Source organism: Pteropus alecto, unplaced genomic scaffold (genome assembly GCF_000325575.1).
Source record: "Pteropus alecto unplaced genomic scaffold, ASM32557v1 scaffold166, whole genome shotgun sequence".
Classification (NCBI taxonomy): domain Eukaryota; kingdom Metazoa; phylum Chordata; class Mammalia; order Chiroptera; family Pteropodidae; genus Pteropus; species Pteropus alecto.
The window spans coordinates 3,724,730-3,740,717 of NW_006439757.1; the positions used below are offsets into that span (position 1 = coordinate 3,724,730).

At 34.7% G+C, this 15,988-nt stretch overlaps 1 protein-coding gene and 1 long non-coding RNA gene across 3 annotated transcripts in view; one reads left to right on the plus strand and one right to left on the minus strand.

Moving 5' to 3' along the window:
- Positions 1-15,988, minus strand: part of PDGFC (platelet derived growth factor C) — a 163,295-nt gene that overhangs the window by 125,662 nt on the left and 21,645 nt on the right. The window lies entirely within an intron of this gene.
- LOC112483937 lies at positions 2,965-13,616 on the plus strand. Its single transcript, XR_003047824.1, has 2 exons — positions 2,965-3,582; positions 13,288-13,616. It is a non-coding gene; the product is annotated as an uncharacterized LOC112483937 (long non-coding RNA).

Below are 15,988 nucleotides of genomic sequence, written 5' to 3' on the forward strand. Positions count from 1 at the left end.
CATTCTTTCATTCTTTCAATATTTTTGAATACAAAATAGATTTACAGCATTATACTGAGATTTGCAGGAAATTGAAGATATAAATTAATCCTCATTTTGAAGAGCTCAGGGTCTACAAACTGTTAAAGATTAAATATTGACCATGGTAACTGCCCTATGAGAGATACAGCAAAAGGATCATGGAAACTCAGGAGAAAGAGATTATTTCCACCTAGAAAACTCATAAAAGATTTTGAGTGGAAAATAGCATTTAAGCTGAGGCTTAAAGTCTTTTTAATTATGTAGACTTTGCCCTGTAAATACTTAGGAAGTAGATGCATTTCAAGAGTGAGAGACTTAAAGAACAAAACCACAGAGATAAGATATTGGAGGGAATATAATTCAGGAGTTCATTCAATAATTCACTTGGCTAGATGATAAAATATATGAATGTGATAGGTGGTGAATACATCTAGAACGCCAGATCCATTAAATACGGCTCGAAAGTATTCCATGTTAGGAAATAATTTATTTTCTGTGGTGCCAAATATATATTTGGTTGGATTTAAAAAAAATTTTTAAAGCCATAATTTCTTTTCACCTCCATTTTATAGAATATTATTTTCCATTATATTAATGTATCAAGGACAGTCATTATCCACTTAGAAATTCACTTCTCATTTATATCGTCCATTTTGGTTATTTTTTTCCATACTGTAGGTCATTTCACAGCAACTTTTCCATCTATCTATCTTATTTTATCTTTAAAGACTGAAAACTCATGCATTACAATTGGATCTGTGAAGTGGGAGCTAATTACTGGTCAGTATAAGGGAAAAGGAAAAGACCTAGGCTGGGCAGGAAGATGAAACACAGGCTCAGAACACTAAAGTACCAGGGGTCACCCTTGTGGGAAGAATGACTGGGGCCCGAAGACCAATGAAGGGACTAGGAGGCTACATGGACCACAAAGAGGTATTTCGACCCTGTTCCATGCTCTACACTCATCTCTTCATTTTAGATAGTCTTAATTTTAAACCATAGGTTCGGTTTCTTTTTGCCATTCTTTAAGAGACCATGAGAAACGTCCTTTTATGGTAACTGTAAAGACTTTTTAGTACACAGCTCCTAAAGAACAGAATTTACCCATGAAGAACTTTCTGAAAACCAGTGCATACAAGAGATTCCACTTTTTCTCATATTGCTTGTCATATGAATAAAGTTTATAATTACTGAAGGACCAAGTGTTTATCTCTATGGTGGTTCTCAAAAGCACTGTTATGCTAATAATACATGATTACACATACAAGAAAGCCAAACTAAATAACAAAAAGAAAACACAACAGGCAAATGATAAACCCAAAGAATGTGCATGCACTCTTTCAAAAAGAAAAAATGAGTAGAAATAATTGCAACATATGAATCCAAGGGGGCAATTTCGGAGGGTCAGTTTGAAGCAGTAGACAACGAAGCAATGACACTCCTGTTTAAACTGAGCATTATAGACGCTCAAGAACCTGGAAACCCTTAGTTTTAAAAAAATAAAAAACGTGCAAAAGGACAACCAGCAAGAAAATATAACATACAAATCAGTTAATCCTTTGGAAAATGACTAAATAATAATAAAAATGCTATGTAAATTATATGTTAATCCAATATTTAAATACTTCTGCTTCCAAAGAAAATTCATTGCCATCTGTTCAAAATTTAGAAATTATGAAAATATCATACATTCCATGTCCTGAGCTCTCTAGGTGAGATTCCAGTTAGGAGAGGAAAGGGAAGAAAAAGGAAATAAAGGGGGAAAAAGTATCATATTCTATAAAAATAATTTTTATAGTTCATCAAATCCACTTGTCATAGCAAAAAAAAGATTACAAAAAACAAAAAAATTATAGAACTATTATTCACCAGTTAACAACAACAACAAAAAACAGATTTTGCCCCATGGCATCTACACATGTAATTTCTCTTTTCCCAGCCTTCCGGAAAGCATCAAAACACAAAAGAATTATCCGACGAGACAAAAATCCTCTTCTCCTTTCTCAGAGAATAATTTACTGTTCAATAAGGGTTAACTCAAGTCAGCATGAAAAAAAAAAAAAAAAAAAAGAGGGAGAGAGAGAGCGCTCTAGTGTTCAACCTTTATGCAGAGTACAGCAGACTGGAAATATTCCCTAGTTATTTATCCTTCACTGACATGGATATTAGGAATAGTTGATAACACTTTTAAATACTTGGTTTCACATCAAGTTACCTCTCCTACTTTCAAATGGCTCTTTCAAGATTTCTGTGTTGACAGGCCAGAGCTTATAGTGTCCTGAGAAGTACACAGCCCTGCTCAGGAGGCCCACACAAGTAGAAATGTTGAAAAAAATCTCCAGTTCACAGATGGTAATATACCAGATGCTAGAACATCAAATAGGTTGCCATTTGATTTTGGATTTAAACTAAATGAACTGGATTATGAACTGGATTCATTTGTCATTAGACTCACATTTCTAACTCCCAAAAGCCCACTTTAATTTTTACCTCACTGGGTAACTTACATCTATTTTATGCAATTATTTCTTAGAATTGCATTTAAAATTGCATTTTCAGAAATAATTTTGTTCAGAAGCAGATTAAAAACATTCTAGATAGTTCATCCTTATTACTGGATGACTTTTCCAAGTAGAAACGTGGAAAAAGAATTTCAGGCGAAGGGAAGAGCATATAGAAAATTATGCAAAAATCAGATTTGGGGAACTGAAAAGGTTTCAGAACACCTGAGACATCTGAGGTGAATGGATAAGGCAAAAAGACATTTGAGCTTGATTAATGAAGGATTTGTAGGATAGAAATAGTTTCCGGGGGGTGGGGGAAGCAATGTATAGAATGAATTATTTATATTATCTTAAAAGACATCTTATTTCAATAAGGTATTACCACAAGTCATATAATTATAAACAAAAATGAAATACCATTATACAATTGAGACTCCTTATAATACAAACCACAATGAAGAATCTAGATTTACATTTTTATTGTATATGAAAATCAGCCTCACTTCTTTTCCCTTATCCCCTTATTATTGGTTCTAATTTCCCTGTTCAGTAATCCCATAGCCTATTTTAACTTTCTTCCCCTGCTACCTATGGAAGGGAGATGGGGAGCCGGCAAAGTGTGGAATGCAGCAAAGTCATTCTGAATAGACAAAAATCACAAGAATTGTAAAAGCAAAGGATGTGACAGCCTCAGAATCCTGACCTTTCGAACTTGAAACCAGATGTATGACTCAGCTCCCCAATACACATGAATTCTTTTGTATTATGGGTAAAATGGCAAACATTTCCTGTTATTAAAAGATATTTGGATTACCTTCCCAAGAGTAATGCAAAGCTTCTGAAAAGATAACTGCACAGTGACAATAAGAAGATTGTTAAGAGTGCCTCTAAGCTAGGGAGCAAAGAGTATTATATTTCCACTGAGAAGAACACTTAAATTATAGACAAAGATCCATCAAGGCTTAAGTCGCCCAGAATCACATTAACCTCTTTAGTTAGTGGCATATGCTTCAGGACACATGACAATCACGGGGCTGGCTTGCTGTGGGAGAGGAAGGTCAGTAGCGATTCTTTTTTATTACTATCTAGGAAAAAATGGCCCAAAGTAATCTTGAAGCATATGACACCTTAACTGTTTAATATATCTGGGACAACGAGGCCAAGACAATGGACAAATGCAAGGCTGTTAATATTAGAAATGAAGCTGCCGGCCTTTACTTCTAGAAAGCTCCAGTCCATGAAAACTTGGACCACCCAGACATTTGCTATGTTAACTATCCTCTTAAACTGAAGTGGAGATATTTATTCAGAATTATGGTTTATACTTACAGTGCTACATATCTTTGTATGAATTTTAAACATTACACTTATAGGATTTTTTTAAACTACATCTGTTGAACAGGAAATTCTCAGGTAGTAGAGTTTTCTTTAATTTTATTTTAGAATCTTCTTTCCCTTGACAATTGTTCCATGCAGTCTTCATAAAAAGTACATTATAGTGACATTTAAAAAGTACTTATAATATCTGGTCATGACATTTATAATATATGACTTGGCTTAAAAATAGCTCAGTTTTTGAAAATGTATAAATAAAAGAAGTGAAGGGGGTATTTACTTAACAGATGCAACGTTAATTTAATCTATTACTGGGAATTTTTAATTTGCCAAAATGCCTGTTTTTGTCAGTAGTCTGACTGTGTTAAATTCCTCCTCACATTTCCTACCATTTATATTTATAAGGGTAACATTTAAAAAAAAATTATAATTGAATGCACTTAGGTTTAGCTTCAGATATTCAGGCAGGCATAATATTTACTTTATCTAGTTAAAGGAAGTAAATCCAGAAATGGCACACTTTGTGCTCAAAGAGTAAAGAAAAAAGTGTGAAATGAGAGTTAATATTTAATCATAATCATCACCTGGTAGAGTCAGACAGGCCTGTTGAGAATCTCACCTCTGCCACTTCACACCCAACTGTAAGACCTTGGAAAAGTTCCATAAGTTCTGTGAGTCTGAGTTGTCTCACCTGAACAGAAACGTCAGCTAACTCACAGGTTTGCTTAAAGACCTATATGAAAGAGAATAAGAAATGCTGGCCCACAGTAAATGTCACTAGATATTAGCTGAATAGCCTTCTCATAAAATGAAATGTTGCTCATGTATTTAATAAAATATTCAAACCAACTACAGTAGATTCTCATTATTTGTGGATTCTATATTTGCTCTCCCTATTGGCTAAAATTTATTTGCAACCCCAAAATTAATATGTAGAGCTTTTGTGGACGTGTAGAGTGGCAAAACCTTTGAGTCATCCAAGGCACACATTCCTAGCTGATGTGGAACAAGGTGACACTTTGCCTTCTTGTTTCAGCTCTCATACCATAAACAGTTGTCCTTTTTGCAGTGTATTTAGTGACACTGTTTCACATTTTTGTGCTTGCTGTTGGGGATTTCACTGTTTTAAATAGCCCGAGCATAGTGCTGAAGTGCTGTCTATTATTCCTAAGCACTAGGAGTCTGTGATGTGCCTTATGGAGAAAATTCATGTGTTAGATCACTTCCTTTAGGCATAAGTTATAGTGTCGTTCACCATGAGCTCAATGCTAATGACTCAACTATATATATTAAGTAAAGTGTCTTTAAACAGAAACCAGGTTATGCATTGATCGATTGATGATAATGTTGTGATCAGGGGCTCCCAGAACCTGATCCTATATTTCCCCTAAGAGCAATGTTCAATATTTGCTAATTCAGTGTTTGCATTGACTTTATAGAACATAACTACCATGAATAATGAAAATTGACTGTATATGCTATTTGTTACATTAAACAACAGTAATACACAATTTAAAAACCCAGATCATTGCTTTCAAGGAAATTAAGATGTCAAGTACACAATGTGTAAAACATTAAAATACAAACAGATAATCTGTATCTTTCCTTTTTGGTTATATAAAATGCATAAACATCAAGTCATAATATTAAAATATTATATTACATTATGAATGTAATATTATAATTATTATATTATCTATATAATATTGTGATTATTATATTATAAATTATTATGTTATAATATTAAAATATAAATTACCATTCTCTTTGGCTGGACTCAGATAAAATGCTCAGCTTATTTGCTAGCTTTATGACTTCCTATCATAGGCTGATGTGTCTATTAGTTAAATCCATATATGCCCATCAACTCCATAGGCTGTTGTTTGTCTGGGATGTGAATTGTTTTCCTTGAGAGTAAACTTTAAGCCTTAACTGTATCTTAAGAATAATTCAGAATTACGGGAAGTAGAACGACCATACTTCAGGTCTTTCTCCTCCCCACAACCTCCACCCCAAGCCTCAACTATTAAATAGACAACAAAACCAATACAGCATACACTGCCTTAGGATCTGGGATTCATGATTCAGCATTCCTCATGAATTTACCCAAATCATAAACTGGATTCTCTCTCAGCTTTTGGATAAATAAAGTCTAGGCCTGCATTATTAATTACTTAAAGATCCTTTGATATTTAATTTACATATATTATCCTTTTGTTTTAAAAATATGCCAATCCAAACACCCTACTCCAACCTCTACTGCAGTTATCACATCACCACTTTAAAGTTATATTTTTTTTCCGGTTCCAAATATTATCTCAAATTATATTATACAACAACATGTGTGTAAACTTGTAATGTTGACATCATGAACAGTGTGAATTCACTAGAAAAATAACTCAATGAGTCAGATGTAGAAACAAGAAATAACAAGCAAGTTCAACCTTACATGAAAGAAAATTCTACAGGCAGCAAGGCCTTCTCATTTACTGGATTTTCTCTCACCAACCTAAAAAATAAAATTAGGCTCATAAAAGAGGTCTTCAAAAGACAAGTTTATACAAATCTCTTATATAAGAAAATCCATTTTCCATTTAAATGGCAATGAAGAATCCACTTCAGAATTGTATTATGAGCCAAATGAAATAAATGAAGAAAATGTTTTATCATTGTATATTTAAATCTTAGTTTAAATAAAATAGCTTACGAAAACATGTTATTTCATCAATGTGTCTTCAGAAGAAATCAAATTAACACATCCTTCTAAGAAATATTAATTCCAAGCACTTATATAGTAATTTTGATTCCTAACTCTGATCCTTCTGCAAACTTCATAGAATTATCCATATGATACAAAACTGTCAACATTAATAGCAATTTCATGTTGATGGAAAGCAGAATAAAGATGGAACTGTACCCACTAGAGTTCACAATATACAAAGCTGTTAGTGGCTTATTGGAAAGAAAGTCATGGAAATTGGTAAACAATTACAGTTTGTCTACAACACTACTTTCTAAAACAACTGTTCTCTATTTACAATCCTATGCAAAGAATAAAGAACTGCTTTTCTCATTTCTTCATGATATCTGAAACAATTAACAGTAATTCAGAGAGATTCCTCACATATAAAAGGCCTTTATAATGTTGAACAATGTGAATTACTTAAAATACATATTTAAAGAATCAAACCACTGATTTACAAGGAAGTATAAAGAAAACCATCTTACTACTACAAATTAATTATATTCCAATTTGACGATATCATTTACATTCTAAGTACCTGAGTTTATATTTCCAAGTATCCCAAAAAAGTTCAAAAAGTATAGCACTTAATCCAGAGAGATTTAGACCAGTCTTCTCTAAAATTTCGGAATTATGTCTACACTAGTAGAGTGGATGCCTTAACCATAGAATTGGAACATATATATTGAACACTATAAACAGTTGATTTTATTTATTCACTCAATAAATGCTTAATAATGTAAACCAGAAAAATAAACCAATGGGTGAGACCCAAAAACAAAGAATCTTTTCCTTTTTGGAGACTTTACTGTAATGGGGCAGTTAAAAGTGTTAATTCAGAAAGAAAATTACACAATATTATAGGAATAAATGTCACATCCACAAAGGCCTGGGACTGGTGTCTCTTGAGCACTTGTCTATACCCATGACCTGGCACTGGGGTTCTCAAAGTATGCTTTGGAGACCTTTTATGGGTCTGTAAGATCAAAGCTATTTTTCCACAAGCATGCAATCAAGTTTTCCTGAGGTTACCTCATAATGTATGACATCACAGTACAGACACAAATATGAGAATTCACCTGTCTCCCAGTAAGCCAGACACTAAAGAAATTTTCAAAAAATGTAAAACAATGCCAATCTTCTTACTGTTTTTGCTCTGGAAAATATTTTTTTTCCCATAAAATATGTTACTGTTATGTTTATCCCTGCTATTTTTAAATGAATTAATAAATATGTTTAAACTTCAGTTTTAATTTCTAATATGATAAATATCAATACATAAAATCCACACAAACAAAAGTTTTTTGGCATTTTAATAATCTTCATAAGAATAAAATGATCTTGAGACCAAGACCAATGGTCTAGCACATAATTGATGCTCGATAAGTACTGAATCACGAATTAAAAGGAAGGTATACTAATGCCATGATTACTGAGCTAATCTGAAGACATGGGTAGAGATCTATGAAGTGAATGAAAGATGGGGAGAGGAGAGAGAGAAGAACTTTTCTTTAACAATGTACACAATTTATGAATAGTGCTATTTAAAATATTTTCCAAGCAGTTGAGCAATTTGTAGAAAATGATTAAAAATTAAGTGTTCCTTTACAAATGAGAAACTGAACAGGATAAGGAGCCAACAGCCATGGAAAGATAATGCCTCTCGACAGACTCTATTCTGTAGTACTGGAGAATATCCTGAATTCAAAGCTAGACATCCAACCATCTTTCACAGAAATATTGTGCCGAGATAAAAAGGGTGGTTTATTATTAGCTTTCTCATTTTCTAGAATGCATCACTTTAAAATAATGTCATATTGATCAATATTGATATTTGCTTTTAAAAATAATGTCAAATCAAAAGAAAATATCAAATATGTGTTTGTCAATGATATTTCCTAAAATTACACACCTATTATTCTTCTTTCAACTTTCATGTTGGTTAATAATTTCTTGGAATATATGAATACACGAGACTCTTCAACAAGGACAAATTTTGAAGTTACTTCAGTAATATAATAAAATACCATATATTCCTTGAAGGAACACTAGCATTCTACACATGATATAATCAAAATAATAAGGTGGCATTGACCATTTTGCAAGCAGAACCTATAACAAAACTAAAAATTGAACAGGAACAAAGGTAGCTTTGAAAAAAAAAAACTTTGACTTTTTACAAAACCTTTCATAAGTTCCTGGACAACCTATTATAAATAAAGAAAGGTAAGTATAACAAAACCACTTCTAAGATTTTATAAAAGGGAACCAGCTAGTGAAACGTTTTTTTGGACCGTATCAAAAATATACTCTTGAGCACCTAGCCCTGTGGTCTGCCTAAAGGCCAGAGGGAAAACCCCTTGTTGACCATAAAAGGGCTGCCTGCATGTTCTCAGTGGAAATTATACAGGATCTTATTTACACAAGTATAAATACATGCCATTCCTTTGTGCTCACAGGCGCTCCTGAAGGCTGGCCAAAAGAGGACAGTCCACGGGCCCGATGCAAACAGGATTCACAACGTCTATCACATTTTTCCAACATCTAGTGTACTTTCTTTCTCTAGCTTATCTTCTTTCATGATAAAAATATCTACAAAGCATAAGAGCACGATAATTTAACAGGTGGTATCTCTAGAAATACTTGAAAATAAGCCTTTAAGTTTCAGCAGAAGGAGAGAAAGCACATTTCCCATAAATAGGCACTTTTTTCCTAGTAACATTACAGCTGTGTGAAAACAAGGATAAAGAATGTATTTGTGGTCAATAACAATGCCTTATCTATTTACATTTCTTAGTAGCTTAGAAAAGTAAACTTTAAAAACTCCTGAGAAACAATAACACACAAATTACCGTGACCTAAAATAGACAAGGAAAAAAAAGGTAACGATGAATTAAAGGAACAGCATAATGCAGGTACAAGATATTTGGATTGTGTGTGTATGAATAATTACAATACGTTGATCAGAAAATGAACAAGTAGATATGACTATAAATACAGTGAATAGTTTCTCTTTAAAACTCAGGAAATTCTGAGATTTGAGCTTGGTAATATATGTTCAAGAGGCACTGCATAGATCTCAGATTATCGTTCTCAGCTAGAGTTCATGGGTGACTTAAAGACTGATCATAATGCTAAAATGAACATTAGCAGTCATCTAATATGATTATCTTTTCACTGAGTGAACTGCCTATAAAACATTATGCTTAGTGGTCTCACAGTCCAGAGAGACTCAAACTCTTTTCTCCAGAAACTTATCTACCCAATAATGCTTAAATGCTGCCACTTCTATTTAAGGTTAACTCGTACCAGTGGGTAAGATAAAATGCAAGTCTGGCTCAACCTCCAGAGCATCAGATGTTATCAGGAGTGCAGAGATAATCAGTGACTGAAGTCAACAGCCTTGAAAGGGGAACAAACACCTATGAAGCAGCTCACTTCATGTCAGTGAAGCTCTGGTAAAATGTTTTACTGATAATGACCGAGTCATTAGTTAGTCATTCTAGTATCCCACAGTACTTGATAAATCTACTTTAATGAGTCTTTGCTAGTCAAAGTGTGGTCCACAGACCAGCAGCATCAGCATCACATCAACTTGTAAGAAATACAAAATCTCAGGCTCCACACCAAGCCTACTAAAGCAGAATCTGTATTTTAACAAGATCCCAAAGGGCTTAAATAAACATTCAAGTTTGACAAGCCCTGATCTAAATAATTGCATGCAGATTATTTCTTTAATGTTCTCCTGCGAAGCTACACTGTACTGTTTTTTTAGCATCCTTGTGTCAAGTCTTTTCTTTTTCATTCTATCCAATTTGTTTTTAGAATCCCCTGTTCATTTTCAGCCCATCGAGCCAGGAAGATGGGCAGAAAAGTCAAATATATTAAGCAGACCAGACATTTTCCAGGAGTTTTCATTAATGCTACTCTGTGAGGTAGTTTTTTTTTAATTTTAAAATTTTACAAATTAGAGACTTAGGCATACAGAAAGGGTTAAGTGACTAAGTTAAGATCACATAAATAACAAGTGGGTAAACTAGGATATAACTCAGTTCCAGGCTCGCTAAGTCATATTTTCACATTCTGCATTTTCTTCCTTTATGGATTCTTATCCCAAATGTCCAGACTTTTCCTTAAAAAAAAAATATGTGGTGTTGATAAGAAAAAGTTCCCAGGTATTTAGAGCTCTCCTCGGCTTCTCTACATTTAAGAAGAAATCATCCAAACCAAATGAGAGCTTTAGTTCTAACAAATTAAAGTGACTACTAGAGGCAGGGCAGTGTCAAGATTAAGGACACACACCCTGGAACCAGACTGCCTGTGTTGGAATCTCTTCTCAGCTACCTGACCTTGATTTACATTCCCCTTTAATTGGGAATAATACTAGTAACTGTCCTCATAGGTTTTTTTTTTAAGGAGTAAAGGAATTAATGTATGTAAAGCATACCTTAATGCATGTCTGGTGTATAGTAAGCACTCCATATGTGTTACTATTTGCAATTAAATAGAATTTCTGATTTTAGTACAATGTGCCTCTGTTTGAAAAAAAGAAATTTTTTAAAGCCAGTCTTCCACTTAGCTAAGCAGTAAGTCTTCCAAATCAATACATTTGTTTCTTTCTTTTATTGATCTTAAACTCACATACACTGATCACTTATCATTATTAAAAATGAAGAAAATCCGTCACAATGTCACAATCAATTCATGTGTCTACAAGTTCCTAGTTAGAGCATCAAAGTCCTGAAGACTTTTACAACAAACAGCAGGCCAAAGACCAAGACACATGTCCAGACCAATAGGTGAAAGCCTCAGGCTCGCTCCTTACAATCTGTTCACAACTCCCAATTTCCAGTCTTCCAGAAAATCCTAACGGCTCTAAATTCAGAATATCCAAAATCTAACCACTTTCCTACTTCATTCTGATCTAACCCTCAATTAAGACATTCCTTCCCTTCCTCCACTATAGTCTAGTCACAACCCAGCAGCAATAATAATCTCTATAAAATGCATCACTCAACTGCTCAAACCACTGCAACAATCAGTGTCAGGCATAGTCCTCTCTAAAGGCCTTGCCTTTCCTACCGGCCCCGTCCATGAGGTCTTCTCCCCCCATCCCCTTAGATGTACACTCCAAGTCACCTAGCGAAGCCCCCATGACCTCCTGTAAACTACAACAACATCCTCTGACCCCACACACGCCCTCTCTCTCAGTACACAGCACTAATCATGTTCTATCATTCCAAGTTACTCACATGTTTTATTTGTCATCTTTCACTCCTCACTATAATTTAAACTCCATGAGGTCAGAGGTTTTGCACATTCTGTTCACTGCCTGTAGCATCGCCTGCCTCTAGTATCTTGCTGCATATGTAATAAATGCTCATTGAATATTTATTGAAGAATAAAGGAATAGGGAGCATTTTTTCATTCCTAGACTAACGAACGAATAGTCTAAACATCTCCTAGTATATCAAGATAGAAATAAATATAAACATAGACATAAACATAAACATAAAATCCCAGTAGGAAAAACTTAAGACAGCAATATGCTTTCTCCTACGCAAAAATCTAAATCAAAAGCCGAAGATTTAGAAAAAAAGGGGGAAAAAATACCCTTCCAATTTATAGAAGCTAAACAACTACTGCCTCTTTTTCCATAGCAAGGGAGGAGAAAAAAAAAAGCATTCAATTTGTGAGTTTGTGAATTAAAGAGATCACCTCTCTCAGTTAAAGAGGTCACTCTCCCTTAATGTGACAGTTTAGCTCAGGGAATGAATGCAATGACCTTGTACAAATGAAATTGCAGGGGCCGACTGACAGAGCAATTACTCATTTGGCCAGCACACTGCCTAACAACTCATAATCTTGCAAAAAGCACCCTGGAAATTTTAATGACGACACAGACTCAGCAGTTTAGTTTCAATTCTAATCTGAAAACTATCCAATAGTGTACCACACTCTCTATGATGAGATCTGCTCATGAGTTCATAGGACTCCTGAATTACCTGGCCCATTATCAGGAGGATTCCAGCCCTTTGGTGCGACAAGCTAATCACATTTCGTCCAAATCAACTGCAGAGAACTAAGAAATTAGAGTTCATATTCTTTTCTCCTCTCATATTTACTTGAGTAATACTTATCATTCCAACAATGGGATGCTTTAGCCTTGATATTTCCTATTGTAAACTATAAAGCATTTATTATAGTCGTAAAAAAATGAGTAAAAGTACGTTATGTCCAACCTATTAAAACATCCTACAGAATATGCAGAAAAGTGCTGTGAGTCCAGCAGAAAGTACTAGTTAGTATTATTCACATCTGACAGAGAAGACATAGAGAAAATAATTTTAAAAATCAAGAAAGTAAGGTAAAATTCTAAAATGTCTCTGTATCTACCACCTAGAATATGAATATGTACTCAAATTGAGGTGAAATAGTTCTTGTTTAACAGACTATGTTAAACAAGCTAATCAGAAATACAAAATGCACAAACCAGAAAACGAAACTAACCCATTTAAAAATATACCATACAATATTTCACCCAAAATTATTCCATTTATTTGCTAATGAAAATTATAAACAAATATGTTAGAGCAGGGTTTTTACCTGTTTTGAAAAATGGCCTTAGTAGTATTTCTTCATTTAATGAGCATGGTTTTTTTGTTTTTTTGTTTTTTTTTTCAGCGAAACAAATCTCTTTTCCAAGGCAACAGAGCTTAGTTTCATTAAGGTCACTGAGGGAAGAGCTTCTGCCTTTTCTCAAGAATTCACTATTTATCAAGATGACCTGAACTGAAAGGCTCGTCATGATGAGGTCGACAGAGCCAGACCCCAGGGCGAGACTTGTGTTCTAGTCCTGCTGCCAAGAGCTCCATGACTAAGAAAATGGCTTCGCCTCTTAGAAAACAAGATGAGGGCTGACAAGACCTGCCTACATCTCTCCCAGCACATGTTCTCAGATTTTTAGAGGCTGTCAGACCTGACAATTTCCAGAATAAAAGCATTAAAAAGCATCTTCAAGTTTGTATCAGAATGTTTGAAATCATTTGTAATGTTACTTTGGTGAAGAAGGTAAAGGACCAGAATCTCAGTTTCGATGCTGAGAAGGATGGAAGCAGAGTGTGCATTACTCTGCGCAGACATCCTGGTGGCGCAGTGGTCATGAGTCACCATTGCCAATGTTAAACTACGTAAGAGAAGGAGGTCAGCAGAATGTACAAAAGGAATCCCCCTCTGACCTTTTACAATTCGCGCCACTAGGAAGTAAACAGGATAGAAGACCAAAGGGGAAAAAATAGCTGGAACATAAACAAGCCACTGACTAGGAATCTTCAGAATATGTATAAATACATAGCTTTTGGCCCCCCAAAAGCCTCTGCCATGGATGGACCCCACCCTCCACGACATACACAGAGGGTGGCTTTGGAACTTGCTTCCCTATAAAAAAAAACTCCAAATTTACTTCCCTTCTCAATATTCTCTTTCAGTTTAGGGTTCTCCCCAAGATGGCTTAGTCAGTGTACTTTGAGGAATTCCAGACTTTGCAGACAGAAGTCTTCGTTTGAAACAAAGAACCATAATTATTCAAAATAAAGGCATTGACAATGAACGATAAAAGATGCATGGTAAAATGAGATTCAGGAAACAAAACGTCTGTGTAGTTTTTTTGTTATTTTGGGATTTTTTGTTTGTTTGTTTTAAATATATTACTTATTTCATTACTCACATGTTAGTAAACTGATGAAATATGATATCCCAAAATAAGTGCCTTCGTCGAGGTATAATTTCAATCCCGGGCATAAAAACAAAATTATCACTATAAGTCTTCTTTTTCCATTCCCTTCATTGAAACTTGAGTGTCATAAATACAAACTATGGTGTTTCTTCCAAAAATAATAATAATAATAATATTCTTTGTAAAAGAATTTTCTACATGTTTTATACCTGGAGTTTGAAATAATTTATATTCTTGACTTTCAAAAAGGTAGTCACAGAACAAATGAGCTTCTATACTGCAGAATGAGGAAGGAAGCAGCCCCAGGGGCAGTGAGGGACTGGCACGAGCTGCCTGATTTCAATAAGGGACTGGGTGCTGGCATGTCTGAAGGAGAGACTGTACATAGAAAGACAGTAACGTTCGGTTTCTCAATCTGCTCACCTCAATAAATGTGACCAGCAAGAGTCTACGTGGTCAATACATATCTTGGGTCACCATGTGCTAGAAAACGAAGCTGCAAAGGAAGCCAATAATTTTTTGTTTGGGGTTTTTTTTTTTTTTTTTCATAGTTTATATCACACACACTTGTCTGTAAACAAAGTCCACGGTTTGCAACCTAATGGCAGGTTCCAGATGTTTCCAACAAGTGTACCAAAAAGACCCACGATATTTTCTTGATCTTTAAGGCTTAAGAGCAGGATGTGCAGACTACACACTAAGCTTTGAAAAAAAAGGAAAATGAAGAAAACTCCATATGGTGCCAAATGTTGGCAGCTATCTTCTTTCTTCCCAGACAAAACTCTTAGGTCTTGTGAAAACATTTCTTGTAAAATGCCAAAAACAACAGAGATAATGGTTGTGATGGTTCTCCCTTGCTGACTGCCCGCAGCAGCCTTATTGCTTTGACTATATCCACATCAAACCTCTAAGAGCCAACTTTAAATCTTAACCCCGAAGGGCAATCTTTAGGAATGCTATCTCCTAGACTTCTAAAAACAAGTCTTGCATTTTAGGTGTTTTCCTTTAGAATAGAAGAAAATGCTATTGTTTGTATTTGTCCCCTCCCCCACTGTTTAAATTAAGTTTAAAAAATCAGCAAGCTTCGTTTCTACTATAGTAGTAATATAAGATCTTCATAGAACATGTAGAAAATACAAAATGTATTTCAGGAAGTGAAATATCGGCAGTCTTACTGCTTCTTTCTAGCAGTAAATACTAACAATAGTTTAGTATGTTTCATTCTAGTCCTTCTACATACTTGGAAAAATGTATGTGGGCATACATAAAAATATTTTAACTCCTGTTTTTGCCATGCTTTTTCACTTAACATTATAGTGTGAGCATTTTCCCATAGGGAGACATCATTTTGATCATTACCCCATATCCCATGTGTAATGACAGCTTTGTATAATTCACAGCATTTCTCATAGGAGGTTTATTGCTCTACTGGCCACCATGGGACCAGTGTTAAATTCATTGATGGCATGTACAGCTGAAATCTGAGAAAGGTGAGAACGAATTACAGTGTAGAAAAGTGGAAACCCAAATGCCCATCTCTAAACATATTCAGTTCCTTGATTTCTTCAGAATGAGAGAGAGAGACAGAGACAGAGAGAGAGAGAGAGAGAGAGAGAGAGAGAGAGAGAGAGAGAGAGAGAGAGAGAGAGA